General features: G+C 46.7%; 1 protein-coding gene across 2 annotated transcripts in view; it reads left to right on the top strand.

The window, feature by feature from the left end:
• Positions 1–18,496: 18,496 nt before the first annotated feature.
• LOC134340336 (mitogen-activated protein kinase kinase kinase 12-like) overlaps positions 18,497–20,489 on the top strand; it is a 34,971-nt gene continuing 32,978 nt past the window's right edge. The window contains exon 1 of one of the 2 annotated variants that reach the window (XM_063037452.1): positions 18,497–18,626. The gene's annotated coding sequence lies outside the window, so the exon portion shown is untranslated. The remainder of the gene's footprint in view (positions 18,627–20,489) is intronic. The other variant, XM_063037453.1, reaches the window with a different exon arrangement.

Below are 20,489 nucleotides of genomic sequence, written 5' to 3'. Positions count from 1 at the left end.
ACTCCAATCCACTGACATTCACAGGTCACTCTGTGTGGATCTCTACCCCGAATTGTCTCTGTTCTACTCCAATCCCTTGACAATTACCGGTCTTTCTGTGTGCATCTCTACCCCAAATTACCTCAGTTTTACTCCAATCCCCTGACATTTACCAGTCGCTGTCTGTACATGCACCTTGAATTCCCTCAATTCTACTCCAATCCCATGGCATTTCCCATTCTCTGTGTACCTGTACCCCAAATTCCCTCAATTCAACTCCAATCCCCTGACATTTACCGGTATCTCGGTGTGGACCTATATGCCGAATTCCCTCAATTCTACTCCAATCCCCTGATATTTTCCGATCAGTCTGTGTACCTGTGCCCCGAATTCCCTCAATTCTACTCCAATCCCCGGAGATTTACCGGTCTGTATCTGTACATGTACCCTGAATTCCCTCGATTCTACTCCAATCCTCTGGCCTTTACCGTTCCCTGTGTACCTGTACCCCGGATTCCCTCAATTCTACTCCAATACCCTGAGATTTACCAGTCTGTATCTGTACGTGTACGCTGAATTCCCTCGATTCTACTCCAATCCTCTGGCATTTACCATTATCCGTATACCTGTGCCCCAAATTCCCTCAATTCTACTCCAATCCCCTGACATTAACCGGTCTCTCTGTGTACCTGTGCCCCAAATTCCCTCAATTCTACTCCACTCCCCTGACATTTACCAGTCACTCTTTGTGGACCTATATGCAGAATTCCCTCAATTCTACTCCAGACCCCTGACATTTACCGTTCTCTGTGTAGCTGTATCCTGAAATTCTTCAAACCTACTCCAATCCACTGACATTCACAGGTCACTCTGTGTGGATCTCTACCCCGAATTGTCTCTGTTCTACTCCAATCCCTTGACAATTACCGGTCTTTCTGTGTGCATCTCTACCCCAAATTACCTCAGTTTTACTCCAATCCCCTGACATTTACCAGTCGCTGTCTGTACATGCACCTTGAATTCCCTCAATTCTACTCCAATCCCATGGCATTTCCCATTCTCTGTGTACCTGTACCCCAAATTCCCTCAATTCTACTCCAATCCCCTGACATTTACCGGTATCTCGGTGTGGACCTATATGCCGAATTCCCTCAATTCTACTCCAATCCCCTGATATTTTCCGATCAGTCTGTGTACCTGTGCCCCGAATTCCCTCAATTCTACTCCAATCCCCGGAGATTTACCGGTCTGTATCTGTACATGTACCCTGAATTCCCTCGATTCTACTCCAATCCTCTGGCCTTTACCGTTCCCTGTGTACCTGTACCCCGGATTCCCTCAATTCTACTCCAATACCCTGAGATTTACCAGTCTGTATCTGTACGTGTACGCTGAATTCCCTCGATTCTACTCCAATCCTCTGGCATTTACCATTATCCGTATACCTGTGCCCCAAATTCCCTCAATTCTACTCCAATCCCCTGACATTCACCGGTCTCTCTGTGTACCTGTGCCCCAAATTCCCTCAATTCTACTCCACTCCCCTGACATTTACCAGTCACTCTTTGTGGACCTATATGCAGAATTCCCTCAATTCTACTCCAGACCCCTGACATTTACCGTTCTCTGTGTAGCTGTATCCTGAAATTCTTCAAACCTACTCCAATCCACTGACATTCACAGGTCACTCTGTGTGGATCTCTACCCCGAATTGTCTCTGTTCTACTCCAATCCCTTGACAATTACCGGTCTTTCTGTGTGCATCTCTACCCCAAATTACCTCAGTTTTACTCCAATCCCCTGACATTTACCAGTCGCTGTCTGTACATGCACCTTGAATTCCCTCAATTCTACTCCAATCCCATGGCATTTCCCATTCTCTGTGTACCTGTACCCCAAATTCCCTCAATTCAACTCCAATCCCCTGACATTTACCGGTATCTCGGTGTGGACCTATATGCCGAATTCCCTCAATTCTACTCCAATCCCCTGATATTTTCCGATCAGTCTGTGTACCTGTGCCCCGAATTCCCTCAATTCTACTCCAATCCCCGGAGATTTACCGGTCTGTATCTGTACATGTACCCTGAATTCCCTCGATTCTACACCTGTGCCCCAAATTCCCTCAATTCTACTCCAATCCCCTGACATTCACCGGTCTCTCTGTGTACCTGTGCCCCAAATTCCCTCAATTCTACTCCACTCCCCTGACATTTACCAGTCACTCTTTGTGGACCTATATGCAGAATTCCCTCAATTCTACTCCAGACCCCTGACATTTACCGTTCTCTGTGTAGCTGTATCCTGAAATTCTTCAAACCTACTCCAATCCACTGACATTCACAGGTCACTCTGTGTGGATCTCTACCCCGAATTGTCTCTGTTCTACTCCAATCCCTTGACAATTACCGGTCTTTCTGTGTGCATCTCTACCCCAAATTACCTCAGTTTTACTCCAATCCCCTGACATTTACCAGTCGCTGTCTGTACATGCACCTTGAATTCCCTCAATTCTACTCCAATCCCATGGCATTTCCCATTCTCTGTGTACCTGTACCCCAAATTCCCTCAATTCAACTCCAATCCCCTGACATTTACCGGTATCTCGGTGTGGACCTATATGCCGAATTCCCTCAATTCTACTCCAATCCCCTGATATTTTCCGATCAGTCTGTGTACCTGTGCCCCGAATTCCCTCAATTCTACTCCAATCCCCGGAGATTTGCCGGTCTGTATCTGTACATGTACCCTGAATTCCCTCGATTCTACTCCAATCCTCTGGCCTTTACCGTTCCCTGTGTACCTGTACCCGGGATTCCCTCAATTCTACTCCAATACCCTGAGATTTACCAGTCTGTATCTGTACGTGTACGCTGAATTCCCTCGATTCTACTCCAATCCTCTGGCATTTACCATTATCCGTATACCTGTGCCCCAAATTCCCTCAATTCTACTCCAATCCCCTGACATTCACCGGTCTCTCTGTGTACCTGTGCCCCAAATTCCCTCAATTCTACTCCACTCCCCTGACATTTACCAGTCACTCTTTGTGGACCTATATGCAGAATTCCCTCAATTCTACTCCAGACCCCTGACATTTACCGTTCTCTGTGTAGCTGTATCCTGAAATTCTTCAAACCTACTCCAATCCCCTGACATTTACAGGTCACTCTGCATGGAACTCTACCCCAAATTGTCTCAGTTTTACTCCAATCCCTTGACAATTACCGGTCTCTCTCTGTACATGTCCCCTGATTTCCCTCAATTTTACTCCAATCCCCTGACATTTACCAGTCGCTGTCTGCACGTGCACCTTGAATTCCCTCAATTCTACTCCAATCCCATGGCATTTCCCATTCTCTGTGTACCTGTACCCCAAATTCCCTCAATTCCACTCCAATACCCTGAGATTTACCAGTCTGTATCTGTACATGTACCCTGAATTCCCTCGATTCTACTCCAATCCCCTGACATTTATCAGTCTCTTTGTGTGGATCTCTACCCTAAATCACCTGAAATCTACTCCAATCCCCTGACATTCACAGGTCACTCTGCGTGGAACTCTACCCCGAATTGTCTCAGTTCTACTCCAATCCCTTGACAATTACCAGTCTCTCTCTGTACATGTCCCCCGAATTCCCTCAATTTTACTCCAATCCCCTGACATTTACCAGTCGCTGTCTGCACGTGCACCTTGAATTCCCTCAATTCTACTCCAATCCCATGGCATTTACCATTCTCTGTGTACCTGTACCCCAAATTCCCTCAATTCCACTCCAATACCCTGAGATTTACCAGTCTGTATCTGTACATGTACCCTGAATTCCCTCGATTCTACTCCAATCCCCTGACATTTATCAGTCTCTTTGTGTGGATCTCTACCCTAAATCACCTGAAATCTACTCCAATCCCCTGACATTCACAGGTCACTCTGCGTGGAACTCTACCCCGAATTGTCTCAGTTCTACTCCGATCCCTTGACAATTACCAGTCTCTCTCTGTACATGTCCCCCGAATTCCCTCAGTTTTACTCCAATCCCCTGACATTTACCAGTCGCTGTCTGTACATGCACATTTAATTCTCTCAATTTTACTCCAATCCCATGGCATTTCCCATTCTCTGTGCACCTGTACCCCAAATTCCCTCAATTCAACTCCAATCGCCTGAGATTTACCAGTCTGTATCTGTACATGTACCCTGAATTCCCTCGATTCTACTCCAATCCCCTGACATTTATCAGTCTCTTTGTGTGGATCTCTACCCTAAATCACCTGAAATCTACTCCAATCCCCTGACATTCACAGGTCACTCTGCGTGGAACTCTACCCCGAATTGTCTCAGTTCTACTCCGATCCCTTGACAATTACCAGTCTCTCTCTGTACATGTCCCCCGAATTCCCTCAGTTTTACTCCAATCCCCTGACATTTACCAGTCGCTGTCTGTACATGCACATTTAATTCTCTCAATTTTACTCCAATCCCATGGCATTTCCCATTCTCTGTGCACCTGTACCCCAAATTCCCTCAATTCAACTCCAATCGCCTGACATTTACCGGTATCTCGGTGTGGACCTATATGCCGAATTCCCTTAATTCTACTCCAATCCCCTGGCATTTTCCGATCTCTGTGTGCACCAGTACCCCGAATTCCCTCAATTCTACTCCAGACCCCTGACATTTAACGGTCTCTCTGTGTGGCTATCTCCCCCAAATCACCTCAATTTTACTCCAATCCCCTGACATTTAATGGTCTCTCTGTGTGGATATCTCCCCCAAATTGCCTCAATTCTACTCCAGACCCCTGACATTTAACGGTCTCTCTGTGTGGCTATCTCCCCCAAATCAACTCAATTTTACTCCAATCCTCTGGCCTTTACCGTTCTCTGTGTACCTGTACCCCGGATTCCCTCAATTCTACTCCAATACCCTGAGATTTACCGGTCTGTCTCTGTACATGTACTCTGAATTCCCTCAATTCTACTCCAATCCTCTGGCATTTACCATTCTCGGTATACCTGTGCCCCAAATTCCCTCAATTCTACTCCACTCCCCTGACATTTACCAGTCACTCTTTGTGGACCTATATGCAGAATTCCCTCAAATCTACTTCAATCCCCTGACATTCACAGGTCACTCTGTGTGGATCTCTACCCCGAATTGTCTTAGTTCTACTCCAATCCCTTGACAATTACCAGTCTCTCTCTGTACATGTCCCTTCGAATTCCCTCAGTTTTACTCCAATCCCCTGACATTTACCAGTCGCTGTCTGTACATGCACCTTGAATTCCCTCAATTCTACTCCAATCCCATGGCATTTCCCATTCTCTGTGTACCTGTTCCCCAAATTCCCTCAATTCAACTCCAATCCCCTGACATTTACCGGTATCTCGGTGTGGACCTATATGCCGAATTCCCTCAATTCACCTCCAATCCCTTGACATTTACCAGTCACTGTCTGTACATGTACCCTGAATTCCCTCAATTCTACTCCAGACCCCTGACATTTAATGGTCTCTCTGTGTGGATATCTCCCCCAAATTGCCTCAATTCTACTCCAATCCCCTGACATTTACTGTTCTTTGTGTGGATCTCTACCCCAAATTCCCTCAATTTTACTCCAATCCCCTTACATTTAATGGTCTCTCTGTGTGGATATCTCCCCCAAATTGCCTCAATTCTACTCCAATCCCCTGACATTTACCATTCTCTGTGTAGCTGTATCCTGAAATCCCTCAAATCTACTCCAATCCATTGACATTCACAGGTCACTCTGTGTGGATCTCTACCCCAAATTGTCTCAGTTCTACTCCAATCACTTTACAATGACCGGTCTCTCTGTACATGTCCCCCGAATTCCCTCAGTTTTCAGTCCAATCCCCTGAGATTTACTGGTCGCTGTCTGTACATGCACCTTGAATTCCCTCAATTCTACTCCAATCCCATGGCATTTCCCATTCTCTGTGTATCTGTACCCCAAATTCCCTCAATTCAACTCCAATCGCCTGACATTTACCGGTATCTCGGTGTGGACCTATATGCCGAATTCCCTCAATTCTACTCCAATCCCCTGAGATTTTCCAATATCTCTGTGTACCTGGACCCCAAATTCCCTCAATTCTACTCCAATCCCCTGGCATTCACTGGTCTGTATCTGTACATGTACCCTGAATTCCCTCAATTCTACTCCAATCCCCTGACATTTTCCGATCTCTCTGTGTACCTGTACCCCGAATTCCCTCAATTCTACTCCAATCCCCTGGCATTCACTGGTCTGTATCTGTACATGTACCCTGAATTCCCTCGATTCTACTCCAATCCCCTGACATTTTCCGAATTCTCTGAGATCCTGTACCACGAATTCCCTCAATTCTACTCCAGACCCCTTACATTTAACGGTCTCTCTGTGTGGAAATCTCCCCCAAATTGCCTCAATTCTACTCCAATCCCCTGACATGTACCAGTCTCATTCTCTCTCTCTGTAGATCTCTATCCCAAATTACCTCAATTCTACTCCAATCCCCAGACATTTACCGTTCTCTATGTGGATCTCTACCCCAAATTGCCTCAAATCTACTCCAATCCCCTGACATTTACCGTTCTCTGTGTAGCTGTATCCTGAAATCCCCCAATTTTACTCCAATCCCCTAACATTTACCAGTCTCTCTGTGTGGACCTCTACCCCAAATTACCTCAAATCTACTCCAATCCACTGACATTTACCAGTCACTCTGTGTGGATCTCTACCCCAAATTGTCTCAGTTCTACTCCAATCCCTTGACAATTACCGGTCTCTCTCTGTACATGTCCCCCAAATTCCCTCAATCTTACTCCAATCCCCTGACATTTACCGGTCGCTGTCTGTACATGCACCTTGAATTCCCTCAATTCTACTGCAATCCCATGGCATTTCCCATTCTCTGTGTACCTGTACCCCAAATTCCCTCAGTTCAACTCCAATCCCCTGACATTTACCATTCTCTGTGTAGCTGTATCCTGAAATCCCTCAAATCTACTCCAATCCACTGACATTCACAGGTCACTCTGTGTGGACCTCTACCCCGAATTGTCTTAGTTCTACTCCAATCCCTTGACAATTACCGGTCTCTCTCTGTACATGTCCCCTGATTTCCCTCAATTTTACTCCAATCCCCTGACATTTACCAGTCGCTGTCTGTACATGCACCTTGAATTCCCTCAATTCTACTCCAACCCCATGGCATTTCCCATTCTCTGTGTACCTGTACCCCGAATTCCCTCAATTCTACTCCAATCCCCTGAGATTTACCGGTCGCTGTCTGTACATGCACCTTGAATTCCCTCAATTCTACTCCAATCCCCTGACATTTAACGGTCTCTCTGTGTGGAAATCTCCCCCAAATTGCCTCAATTCTACTCCATTCCCCTGACATGTACCGGTCTCTCTCTCTCTCTCTGTAGATCTCTATCCCAAATTACCTCAATTCTATTCCAATCCCCTGACATTTACCGTTCTCTGTGTGGATCTCTACCCCAAATCGCCTCTGTTCTACTCCAATCCCCTGACATTTACCATTCTTTGTGTGGCTGTATCCTGAAATCCCTCAAATCTACTCCAATCCACTGACATTCACAGGTCACTCTGTGTGGATCTCTACCCCGAATTGTCTTAGTTCTACTCCAATCCCTTGACAATTACCGGTCTCTCTCTGTACATGTCCCCTGATTTTCCTCAATTTTACTCCAATCCCCTGACATTTACCAGTCACTGTCTGTACATGCACCTTGAATTCCCTCAATTCTACTCCAATCCCATGGCATTTCCCATTCTCTGTGTACCTGTACCCCAAATTCCCTCAATTCAACTCCAATCGCCTGACATTTACCGGTATCTCGGTGTGGACCTATATGCCGAATTCCCTCAATTCTACTCTAATCCCCTGACATTTTCCGATCAGTCTGTGTACCTGTGCCCCGAATTCCCTCAATCCTGCTCCAGTCCCCTTAGATTTACTGGTCTGTATCTGTACACGTACCCTGAACTCGATCAAAACTACTCCAATCCCCTGACATTCACCGGTCTCTCTGTGTACCTGTGCCCCAAATTACCTCAATTCTACTCCACTCCTCTGACATTTACCAGTCACTCTTTGTGGACCTATATGCAGAATTCCCTCAATTCTACTCCAGACCCCTGACATTTAACGGTCTCTCTGTGTGGCTATCTCCCCCAAATCACCTCAATTTTACTCCAATCCCCTGACATTTACTGGTATCTCGGTGTGGACCTATAATGCCGAATTCCCTCAATTCTACTCCAATACCCTGAGATTTACCAGTCTGTATCTGTACATGTACCCTCTAATTCCCTCAATTTTACTCCAATCCCCTGACATTTACCAGTCGCTGTCTGTACATGCACCTTGAATTCCCTCAATTCTACTCCAATCCCATGGCATTTTCCGATCACTCTGTGTACCTGTACCCCGAATTCCCTCAATTCTACTCCAATCCCCTGAGATTTACCGGTCGCTGTCTGTACATGCACCTTGAATTCCCTCAATTCTACTCCAATCCCCTGACATTTAACGGTCTCTCTGTGTGGAAATCTCTCCCAAATTGCCTCAATTCTACTCCATTCCCCTGACATGTACCGGTCTCTCTCTCTCTCTGTAGATCTCTATCCCAAATTACCTCAATTCTACTCCAATCCCCTGACATTTACCATTCTCTGTGTGGATCTCTACCCCAAATTGCCTCTGTTCTACTCCAATCCCTTGACCTTCACCAGTCTCTCTGTGTGGATCTCTATCCCAAATTGCCTCAATTCTACTCCAATCCCCTGACATTTACCATTCTTTGTGTAGCTGTATCCTGAAATCCCTCAAATCTACTCCAATCCACTGACATTCACAGGTCACTCTGTGTGGATCTCTACCCCGAATTGTCTTAGTTCTACTCCAATCCCTTGACAATTACCGGTCTCTCTCTGTACATGTTCCCTGATTTTCCTCAATTTTACTCCAATCCCCTGAGATTTACCGGTCGCTGTCTGTACATGCACCTTGAATTCCCTCAATTCTACTCCAATCCCCTGACATTTAACGGTCTCTCTGTGTGGAAATCTCCCCCAAATTGCCACAATTCTACTCCATTCCCCTGACATGTACCGGTCTCTCTCTCTCTCTGTAGATCTCTATCCCAAATTACCTCAATTCTACTCCACTCCCCTGACATTTACCATTCTCTGTGTGGATCTCTACCCCAAATTGCCTCTGTTCTACTCCAATCCCTTGACCTTCACCAGTCTCTCTGTGTGGATCTCTATCCCAAATTGCCTCAATTCTACTCCAATCGCCTGACATTTACCGGTATCTTGGTGTGGACCTATATGCCGAATTCCCTCAATTCTACTCTAATCCCCTGACATTTTCCGATCAGTCTGTGTACCTGTGCCCCGAATTCCCTCAATCCTGCTCCAGTCCCCTGAGATTTACTGGTCTGTATCTGTACACGTACCCTGAACTCGATCAAAACTACTCCAATCCCCTGACATTCACCGGTCTCTCTGTGTACCTGTACCCCAAATTCCCTCAGTTCAACTCCAATCCCCTGACATTTACCATTCTCTGTGTAGCTGTATCCTGAAATCCCTCAAATCTACTCCAATCCACTGACATTCACAGGTCACTCTGTGTGGACCTCTACCCCGAATTGTCTTAGTTCTACTCCAATCCCTTGACAATTACCGGTCTCTCTCTGTACATGTCCCCTGATTTCCCTCAATTTTACTCCAATCCCCTGACATTTACCAGTCGCTGTCTGTACATGCACCTTGAATTCCCTCAATTCTACTCCAACCCCATGGCATTTCTCATTCTCTGTGTACCTGTACCCCGAATTCCCTCAATTCTACTCCAATCCCCTGAGATTTACCGGTCGCTGTCTGTACATGCACCTTGAATTCCCTCAATTCTACTCCAATCCCCTGACATTTAACGGTCTCTCTGTGTGGAAATCTCCCCCAAATTGCCTCAATTCTACTCCATTCCCCTGACATGTACCGGTCTCTCTCTCTCTCTCTGTAGATCTCTATCCCAAATTACCTCAATTCTACTCCAATCCCCTGACATTTACCGTTCTCTGTGTGGATCTCTACCCCAAATCGCCTCTGTTCTACTCCAATCCCTTGACCTTCACCAGTCTCTCTGTGTGGATCTCTATCCCAAATTGCCTCAATTCTACTCCAATCCCCTGACATTTACCGGTATCTCGGTGTGGACCTATATGCCGAATTCCCTCAATTCTACTCTAATCCCCTGACATTTTCCGATCAGTCTGTGTACCTGTGCCCCGAATTCCCTCAATCCTGCTCCAGTCCCCTGAGATTTACTGGTCTGTATCTGTACACGTACCCTGAACTCGATCAAAACTACTCCAATCCCCTGACATTCACCGGTCTCTCTGTGTACCTGTGCCCCAAATTACCTCAATTCTACTCCACTCCTCTGACATTTACCAGTCACTCTTTGTGGACCTATATGCAGAATTCCCTCAATTCTACTCCAGACCCCTGACATTTAACGGTCTCTCTGTGTGGCTATCTCCCCCAAATCACCTCAATTTTACTCCAATCCCCTGACATTTACTGGTATCTCGGTGTGGACCTATAATGCCGAATTCCCTCAATTCTACTCCAATACCCTGAGATTTACCAGTCTGTATCTGTACATGTACCCTCTAATTCCCTCAATTTTACTCCAATCCCCTGACATTTACCAGTCGCTGTCTGTACATGCACCTTGAATTCCCTCAATTCTACTCCAATCCCATGGCATTTTCCGATCACTCTGTGTACCTGTACCCCGAATTCCCTCAATTCTACTCCAATCCCCTGAGATTTACCGGTCGCTGTCTGTACATGCACCTTGAATTCCCTCAATTCTACTCCAATCCCCTGACATTTAACGGTCTCTCTGTGTGGAAATCTCTCCCAAATTGCCTCAATTCTACTCCATTCCCCTGACATGTACCGGTCTCTCTCTCTCTCTGTAGATCTCTATCCCAAATTACCTCAATTCTACTCCAATCCCCTGACATTTACCATTCTCTGTGTGGATCTCTACCCCAAATTGCCTCTGTTCTACTCCAATCCCTTGACCTTCACCAGTCTCTCTGTGTGGATCTCTATCCCAAATTGCCTCAATTCTACTCCAATCCCCTGACATTTACCATTCTTTGTGTAGCTGTATCCTGAAATCCCTCAAATCTACTCCAATCCACTGACATTCACAGGTCACTCTGTGTGGATCTCTACCCCGAATTGTCTTAGTTCTACTCCAATCCCTTGACAATTACCGGTCTCTCTCTGTACATGTTCCCTGATTTTCCTCAATTTTACTCCAATCCCCTGACATTTACCAGTCGCTGTCTGTACATGCACCTTAAATTCCCTCAATTCTACTCCAATCCCATGGCATTTCCCATTCTCTGTGTACCTGTACCCCGAATTCCCTCAATTCTACTCCAATCCCCTGAGATTTACCGGTCGCTGTCTGTACATGCACCTTGAATTCCCTCAACTCTACTCCAATCCCCTGACATTTAACGGTCTCTCTGTGTGGAAATCTCCCCCAAATTGCCTCAATTCTACTCCATTCCCCTGACATGTACCGGTCTCTCTCTCTCTCTGTAGATCTCTATCCCAAATTACCTCAATTCTACTCCACTCCCCTGACATTTACCATTCTCTGTGTGGATCTCTACCCCAAATTGCCTCTGTTCTACTCCAATCCCTTGACCTTCACCAGTCTCTCTGTGTGGATCTCTATCCCAAATTGCCTCAATTCTACTCCAATCGCCTGACATTTACCGGTATCTCGGTGTGGACCTATATGCCGAATTCCCTCAATTCTACTCTAATCCCCTGACATTTTCCGATCAGTCTGTGTACCTGTGCCCCGAATTCCCTCAATCCTGCTCCAGTCCCCTGAGATTTACTGGTCTGTATCTGTACACGTACCCTGAACTCGATCACAACTACTCCAATCCCCTGACATTCACCGGTCTCTCTGTGTACCTGTGCCCCAAATTACCTCAATTCTACTCCACTCCTCTGACATTTACCAGTCACTCTTTGTGGACCTATATGCAGAATTCCCTCAATTCTACTCCAGACCCCTGACATTTAACGGTCTCTCTGTGTGGCTATCTCCCCCAAATCACCTCAATTTTACTCCAATCCCCTGACATTTACTGGTATCTCGGTGTGGACCTATAATGCCGAATTCCCTCAATTCTACTCCAATACCCTGAGATTTACCAGTCTGTATCTGTACATGTACCCTCTAATTCCCTCAATTTTACTCCAATCCCCTGACATTTACCAGTCGCTGTCTGTACATGTACCCTGAATTCCCTCAATTCTACTCCAATCCCATGGCATTTTCCGATCACTCTGTGTACCTGTACCCCGAATTCCCTCAATTCTACTCCAATCCCCTGAGATTTACCAGTCTGTATCTGTACATATACCCTCTAATTCCCTCAATTTTACTCCAATCCCCTGACATTTACCAGTCGCTGTCTGTACATGCACCTTGAATTCCCTCAATTCTACTCCAGACCCATGGCATTTAATGGTCTCTCTGTGTGGATATCTCCCCCAGATTGCCTCAATTCTACTCCAATCCTCTGGCATTTACCATTCTCCGTATACCTGTGCCCCAAATTCCCTCAATTCTACTCCAATCCCCTGACATTTACCGGTCGCTGTCTGTACATGCACCTTGAATTGCCTCAATTCTACTCCAATCCCATGGCATTTCCCATTCTCTGTGTACCTGTACCCCAAATTCCCTCAATTCAACTCCAATTGCCTGACATTTACCGGTATCTCGGTGTGGACCTATATGCCGAATTCCCTCAATTCTCCTCCAATCCCCTGACATTCACCGGTCACTCTGTGTGGATCTCTACCCCAAATTACCTCAATTCTACTCCAATCCCCTGACATTTACCATTCTCTGTGTAGCTGTATCCTGAAATCCCTCAAATGTACTCCAATCCACTGACATTCACAGGTCACTCTGTGTGGATCTCTACCCCGAATTGTCTCAGTTCTACTCCAATCCCTTGACAATTACCGGTCTCTCTCTGTGTACATGTCCCCTGAATTCCCTCAGTTTTCAGTCCAATCCCCTGAGATTTACTGGTCGCGGTCTGTACATGTACCCTGAATTCCCTCAATTCTACTCCAATCCTCTGGCATTTACCATTCTCTATATACCTGTGTCCCAAATTCCCTCAATTCTACTCCAATCCCCTGACATGTACCAGTCTCATTGTCTCTCTCTGTAGATCTCTATCCCAAATCCCTCAATTCAACTCCAATCCCCTGACATTTACCGGTATCTCGGTGTGGACCTATATGCCGAATTCCCTTAATTCTACTCCAATCCCCTGACATTTTCCGATCACTCTGTGTACCTGTACCCCGAATTCCCTCAATTCTACTCCAATCCCCTGAGATTTACCGGTCGCTGTCTGTACATGCACCTTGAATTCCCTCAATTCTACTCCAATCCCCTGATATTTAACAGTCTCTCTGTGTGGAAATCTCCCCCAAATTGCCTCAATTCTACTCCATTCCCCTGACATGTACCGGTCTCTCTCTCTCTCTCTGTAGATCTCTATCCCAAATTACCTCAATTCTACTCCAATCCCCTGACATTTACCGTTCTCTGTGTGGATCTCTACCCCAAATTGCCTCTGTTCTACTCCAATCCCTTGACCTTCACCAGTCTCTCTGTGTGGATCTCTATCCCAAATTGCCTCAATTCTACTCCAATCCCCTGACATTTACCATTCTCTGTGTAGCTGTATCCTGAAATCCCTCAAATCTACTCCAATCCACTGACATTCACAGGTCAATCTATGTGGATCTCTACCCCGAATTGTCTTAGTTCTACTCCAATCCCTTGACAATTACCGGTCTCTCTCTGTACATGTCCCCTGATTTCCCTCAATTTCACTCCAATCCCCTGACATTTACCAGTCGCTGTCTGTACATGCACCTTGAATTCCCTCAATTCTACTCCAATCCCATGGCATTTCCCATTCTCTGTGTACCTGTACCCCAAATTCCCTCAATTCAACTCCAATCGCCTGACATTTACCGGTATCTCGGTGTGGACCTATATGCCGAATTCCGTCAATTCTACTCCAATCCCCTGATATTTTCCAATCAGTCTGTGTACCTGTACCCCGAATTCCCTCAATTCTACTCCAGTCCCCTGAGATTTACTGGTCTGTATCTGTACATGTACCCTGAATTCCCTCAAATCTACTCCAATCCCCTGACATTTACCAGTCTCTCTGAGATCCTGTACCACAAATTCCCTCAATTCTACTCCAGACCCCTGACATTTAATGGTCTTGCTCTATGCATGTACCCTGAATGCCCTCTGTTGTACTCCAATCCTTTGGCATTTCCCGTTCTCTGTGTACCTGTACCCCGAATTCCCTCAATTCCATTCCAATCCCCTGACATTTACTGGTCTCTTTCTGTACACGTACCCCGAATTCCCTCACTTCTCCTCCAAATCCTCTGACATTTACCGTTCTCTCTGTGTACTTGAACCCCCAATTCCCTCAATTGTACAATCCCCTGACATTTACCAGTCTCTCTGTTTAGCTGCACCCCGAATTCCCTCAATTCTACAATTCTCTGACATTCACCAGTCTCTCTGTGTGGACCTCTACCCCAAATTGCCTCAATTCTATTCCAATCCCCTGACATTTACCGGTATCTCTGTGTACATGTCTACCCCAAATTCCCTCAATTCTACTCCAATCCCTCACATTTACCTGTCTCCGTGTGTACCTCTACCCTGAATTCCGTCAATTTGACTACAATCCCCTGACATTTACCGTTCTCTGTGTAGCTTTACTCTAAGTTCCCTCTGTTTTACAACACTCCCCTCTCATTTTCCGGTGTCTGTTTGTATCTGTACCCTGAGTTCCCTCTGTTCTACAACTCTTCCATGTTATTTACCAGTCTCTCTGTGTACCTGTACATCAACAATAAGGCGAGTTCAAACGTAACTTAGCATAAAGTTAAATTTTGCTGGTTAAAGTATGGATTAAACACCGATTAAAGCATTGAGGATGCTTGAGACATTGAGGTGAACGTGGAAGGCGAGTAAGAGTTCAGTACCGACTGCCTGCCTTCTGACTGCTGCCGGAGAAGGAATCTGTGAGTGGCCTACCGCTGTGTGGCTCACTGTGGCTGGCAGGTAGGCCTTACTGTCTCATGTGGTGACCCTCTCTTTCGATTAATGTTGGTGATATCATAGGATGGTATCGTGGTTCAGCATTTATGGATTGGATTATTACGTTTATGAACTGTGGACTTTTTCAGACTCATAGTTTTTATATTCTGTTTTTTTTATTGCCCGTTCCTTTTCCGCTTTGTTGTGCAAGGGGAGGGGGTTTGTGGATTGATGTTCTGTAGTTTTTTGTGCGGGAGAGGGGTTGTTTTTGGGCGGTCGATGATCCCGTTCCACAGAGGGAGGGGAGTTGATCATCTGGATGCTGTTTCTTGTATGTGTAGTGGGAGGAGGTTGATGTTTCTCACTGAACGACTTTCATGTTTTTTCTTAATTTTGTGGATATCTAGAGAAGACAAATTTCAGAGCTGTATATGGATACATGCTTTGAAGCTGTTGTTGAACCTTTATGTAGGTATCTTCAGGTTCCTGTACCTCCTGGCATCACAGGTTTGCATCACAAAGAGTGGCGCCCTTCATGATGGATGCTGCCTTCTTGAAGCACTGCTTTTTGAAGATGTCATTAATAGTGGAGTGGGTTGTTAGGGAGTATTCTGGAGTTACAAGAACAAGTCTTCAGTTCTCAATATAAATTGCAAGCTGTAAATTGAAGTTAAAAGCACAGGCTGGCCCACAGACTAAGAGATGTGCTTTGCAAAATGGTGACCAGAATATGTTTTTTGCATATGCATCAGCCAAAAGTTAAGACAATGGGGTTGTGTTAATTAGCCTGCATCAAACCAGGCAACTATGGGTTTAAGTAATTTGCACCATTGCAAATTACTTACATTTGCAGGTTCAAGCAAGTTTGCAGACCAGACTGATTCTATCACTTAGCTCATCAAATAGTTGATCTATTGGAAGAGGTACAGTCGACGTTTCAGGCCGAGACCCTTTGTCAGGACTAACAACTATCCTGATGAAGGGTCTCAGCCCGAAACGTCGACTGTACCTCTTCCTAGAGATGCTGCCTGGCCTGCTGCGTTCACCAGCAACTTTGATGTGTGTTGCTTGAATTTCCAGCATCTGCAGAATTCCTCGTGTTTAAGTTGATCTATTGTGTACTTAGAGAATCATCTCACACAGACACTAATCTTGGGTGTCAAGCTCTCTGTCTTAAGAAGTTTTTAGAATACCTTTGTCAATTAGTTTGTCCCAGCAGGTGTGTTTGAACATTCAGCGCTGTCTCACACTGTAGATGTGTATCTCAGAGGAACCATTTGCAACCCAAAGTATTGCAGAAAACAATGTCATTGTAACTGAAATTGTATTAGAGACATAAAACATAGAAAACCTACAGCATAATGCAGGCCCTTCAGCCCACGAAGCTGTGCCGAACATGTACTTACTTTAGAAATTACCTAGGGTTACCCATAGCCCTCTATTTTTCTGAGCTCCATGTACCTGTCCAGGAGTCTCTTAAAAGACCCTATCGTATCCACCTCCACCACCGTCACCGGCAGCCCATTCCATACACTCACCACTCTCTGCATAAAAAAACTTACCTCTGACATCCCCTCTGTACCTACTTCCAAGCACCTTAAAACTGTGTCCCCTTGTGTTAGCTATTTTAGCCCTGGGAAAAAGCCTCTATCTACAAGATCAATGCCTCTCATCATCTTATACACCTCTATCAGGTCACCTCTCATCCTCCGCCACTCCAAGGAGAAAAGGCCAAGTTCACTCAACCTTTTCTCATAAGGCATGCTCCCCAATCCAGGCAACATCCTTGTAAATCTCCTCTGCACCTTTTCTATGGTTTCCACATCCTTCCTGTAGTGAGTTGATCAGAACTGAACACAGTACTCCAAGTGGGGTCTGACCAGGGTCCTATATAGCTGTAACATTACCTCTTGGCTCTGAAACTCAATCCTATGGTTGATGAAGACCAATGCACAGTATTGAATCACCTATTGGTGAGATCCGACGCAGACTGGGAGACTGCTTTACTGAACACCTACGCTCTGTCCGCCAGAGAAAGCAGGATCTCCAAGTGGCCACACATTTTAATTCCACATCCCATTCCCATTCTGATATGTCTATCCCTGGCCTCCTCTACTGTAAAGATGAAGCCACACTCAGGTTGGAGGAACAACACCTTATATTCCGTCTGGGCAGCCTCCAACCTGATGGTATGAACATCGACTTCTCGAACTTCCACTAATGCCCCTCCTCCCCCTCGTACCCCATCTGTTACTTATTTTTATACACACATTCTTTCTCTCACTCTCCTTTTTCTCCCTCTGTCCCTCTGACTATACCCCTTGCCCATCCTCTGGTTTCTCCCCTCCCCCTTGTCTTTCTCCCTGGGCCTCCTGTCCCATGATCCTCTCATATCCCTTTTGCCAATCAACTGTCCAGCTCTTGGCTCCATCCCTCCCCCTCCTGTCTTCTCCTATCATTTTGGATCTCCCCCTCCCCCTCCCACTTTTAAATCTCTTACTAACTCTTCCTTCAGTTAGTCCTGACGAAGGGTCTCGGCCCGAAACGTCGACTGTACCTCTTCCTAGAGATGCTGCCTGGCCTGCTGCGTTCACCAGCAACTTTGATGTGTGTTGCTTGAATCACCTGTTGTTACCTTTGATCTTTGGGTTTGTGAGCCTCTACCAAGAGTGTCTCCAGAATGATGTCTGCTTGTCCTGATGCATAAAGGCTCTATATGACCAGCTTCAGTGTCTCCCAGCGACTTCGATCACTGTCACAAAGGTTGTGCCAGCAGTTGGTGGACTGTCAGTGTGGGAGCAGGGAAAGGGGCTTGTTGTTCTGTTGTGTTTTGTGTTATTCTACTGAACATTGTGGGTATGCTGTGTGTGGCGACACTTGCGGGCTGCCCCCAGCACATCCTTTCGTTTTGTTGGTTGTTCACACAAAAAACACTGTTCACTGTGTTTTGATGTACCTGTCATACATAAATATGAATATGAATCTAGAATTGCCCTTTAAGCAGTAAATCTGTCTTTATGTCTGCTTCCCCTTTCAAGTGGTAGGTCCCTCTTTAAGGAGCAGACATCTCCCCTAAACCTTTATGCAGCAGATCCTATAAAACAGAGGATCCAGACCCCCACTCCCCGATGTTTATGTGCGCCCGTCCCTTTAAGTGATGAATCCTTCCCCCTCCTTCTGGAGTAGAGCACGCCTGCTTCTTTAAGGCGGGAGCGCGGACGGTGCTCAGGGCGTGTCTGCGCGTCGAGGGCGCGCCCACTGCCGGAGCGGGAGCGCGGCAGCAGCAGCGGCCGGGGCTTGGAGCGGAGGTGAGAGCGGCGGGGGCGCTGGTAGGATCGCGGGAGCGGTGGACAGAAGGACCCGGGGGGCGACCCCACCTGCAGCGAGAAGCGGAGCAGGTGTGCGATCCGGTTCGGGTGCGGGATCCAGTGCAGGGAGGCCGGGAGCAGAGGGAGGGAGAGGCTTCTGCATCAACTCTGAGATCAGCATCAGGACCAGGACTGGATCAGGAGCGGGAGCAGGGAGCATCGCCTGGACCAGGGACAAGGGAGGGGCTCGTGGATGGGAGCAGGATCCGCAGTGAGAGCGAGATCGGGAATAGGGAGGAGGGGGGCCGTCACCTGGAGCAGAGGAAGGAGAGGTTCCTGCATCAACTCCGGAATCAGCATCAGGACCAGTACTGGATCAGGAGTGGGATCTGGATCAGGAGGAGTAAGGAATGGGATGAGGGAGCGGGAGAGGATCTCTGGAAGTTCTGGGATTGGAGAGAGGGACAAGAGGTCTGTTGTAGCGGTACAAGACATTGAAAAGCCCGCACCTGTAGTCCTGAGTACAGTTTTGTCACCCAGTGATAAGGATGGGATTGAGCTGGAGAGAGTGCAGAAACGATTCACCAGGATGATACCAGGACTGGAGAGCTTGCGTTACAAGAAGAGACTGGACAGGCTGGGAATGTTTTCCCTGGAGCAAAGGAGGCTGAGGTTTATAAAACTGGGATGTAGATAGGGTTGGTGATCATAGTCTTTTCCCCCCAGGGTTGTGGAGGCTAGAACTAGAGGGCACAGGTTTAAAGTGAGAGGGGAGAGACTTACAGGGACCTGGGGGCAACTTTTTCACCCAGAGGGTGGTCTGAGTGTGGAACTAGCTGCCAGAGGAAGTGATTGAGGCAGGTATATTAACAACACTGGACGGGTACAGGGATAGGAAAGGTTTAGTGATATGGGCAGATGGGACTCACTTAGATGGGAATCTGGGTCAGCACAGACCAGTTGGGCTGAAGGATCTGTTTCAGTGCTATGTGGATCTGTGACCAGGAGGGGGAGCAGGACCATGGAGAGTGTTAGGGTGTGCAGGGAGAGGGGAGGTGTGGGGGAATGAGAGGGTTGGAAATGTAGATGGGAACAGGTATAATTCCTTGGCAGGACATGGATCAGGAGTGGAGTTGGAGAGGAAAAACAGCTCATCCAATAGGAAACATTGGGGGAGGAGGAAGTGGGGAGAGGAGGGTGGAGGGGGAAGGGGGAGGTGGAAGAGTCGTGGAGGGGACCGGGGAGAGGGGAAAGCAAGGGGAGGAGGTGGGGGAGGGGGTCAGGGAGGTGAGTCAGGTGAGGAGGGGAGTGGTGTGGGTTGGGGGCCAGTTCCTGGAATTCTGAGGGAGGGTGGATGGGGATTTGTCATAGTCATAGTCATACTTTATTAATCCCTGGGGAAATTGTGTGGGTCAGTTCAGAAGGTTGGTGTTCAGTTCTGTTCTCTGAGTTTGGTTGGGAGAGGGTGTGGGATTCCTGGGAATGGAATTGAAGCTGGACTGTGGCAGAGGACGGAGAAGGGACCTAGACAGGGAAAGTGGAGTTTATTGTCACACACAAGTCCATGTATGCACAGGGGCAATGAATAACTTACTTGCAGCTTTATCACAGTCACATAGCATCAGAGGCACAACATTCACAAGGAAAACATCAATTAAGCATAAACTATAGACACATTTTTACAAGTAAGAACACAGAACAAAAGCAAAAGTCCATTGTAGTGCAATGCAGATGTCACCATGCTGGGATTTAAATGGGGAAGGAGTGGTAAAGATGAAGATACTGAATTTCTTCAGTTTCCCAAAGAAGGGAAGGAGCTGTTCCTGAACCTGGTGGTGTGGGACTACAGGCTTCTGTACCTCCTGCACGATGGGAGCTGTGAGAAGATGGGATGGCCCGGATGATGGGGATCTCTGATGATGGACGTTGCCTTCCTGAGGCAGCACCTCCTGT

The sequence above is a fragment of the Mobula hypostoma genome, chromosome X1, assembly GCF_963921235.1.
Source record: "Mobula hypostoma chromosome X1, sMobHyp1.1, whole genome shotgun sequence".
NCBI classification, from domain to species: domain Eukaryota; kingdom Metazoa; phylum Chordata; class Chondrichthyes; order Myliobatiformes; family Myliobatidae; genus Mobula; species Mobula hypostoma.
The sequence above is the reverse complement of the archived record's forward strand: the minus strand, read 5'-3'. Positions and strand labels throughout refer to the sequence as shown.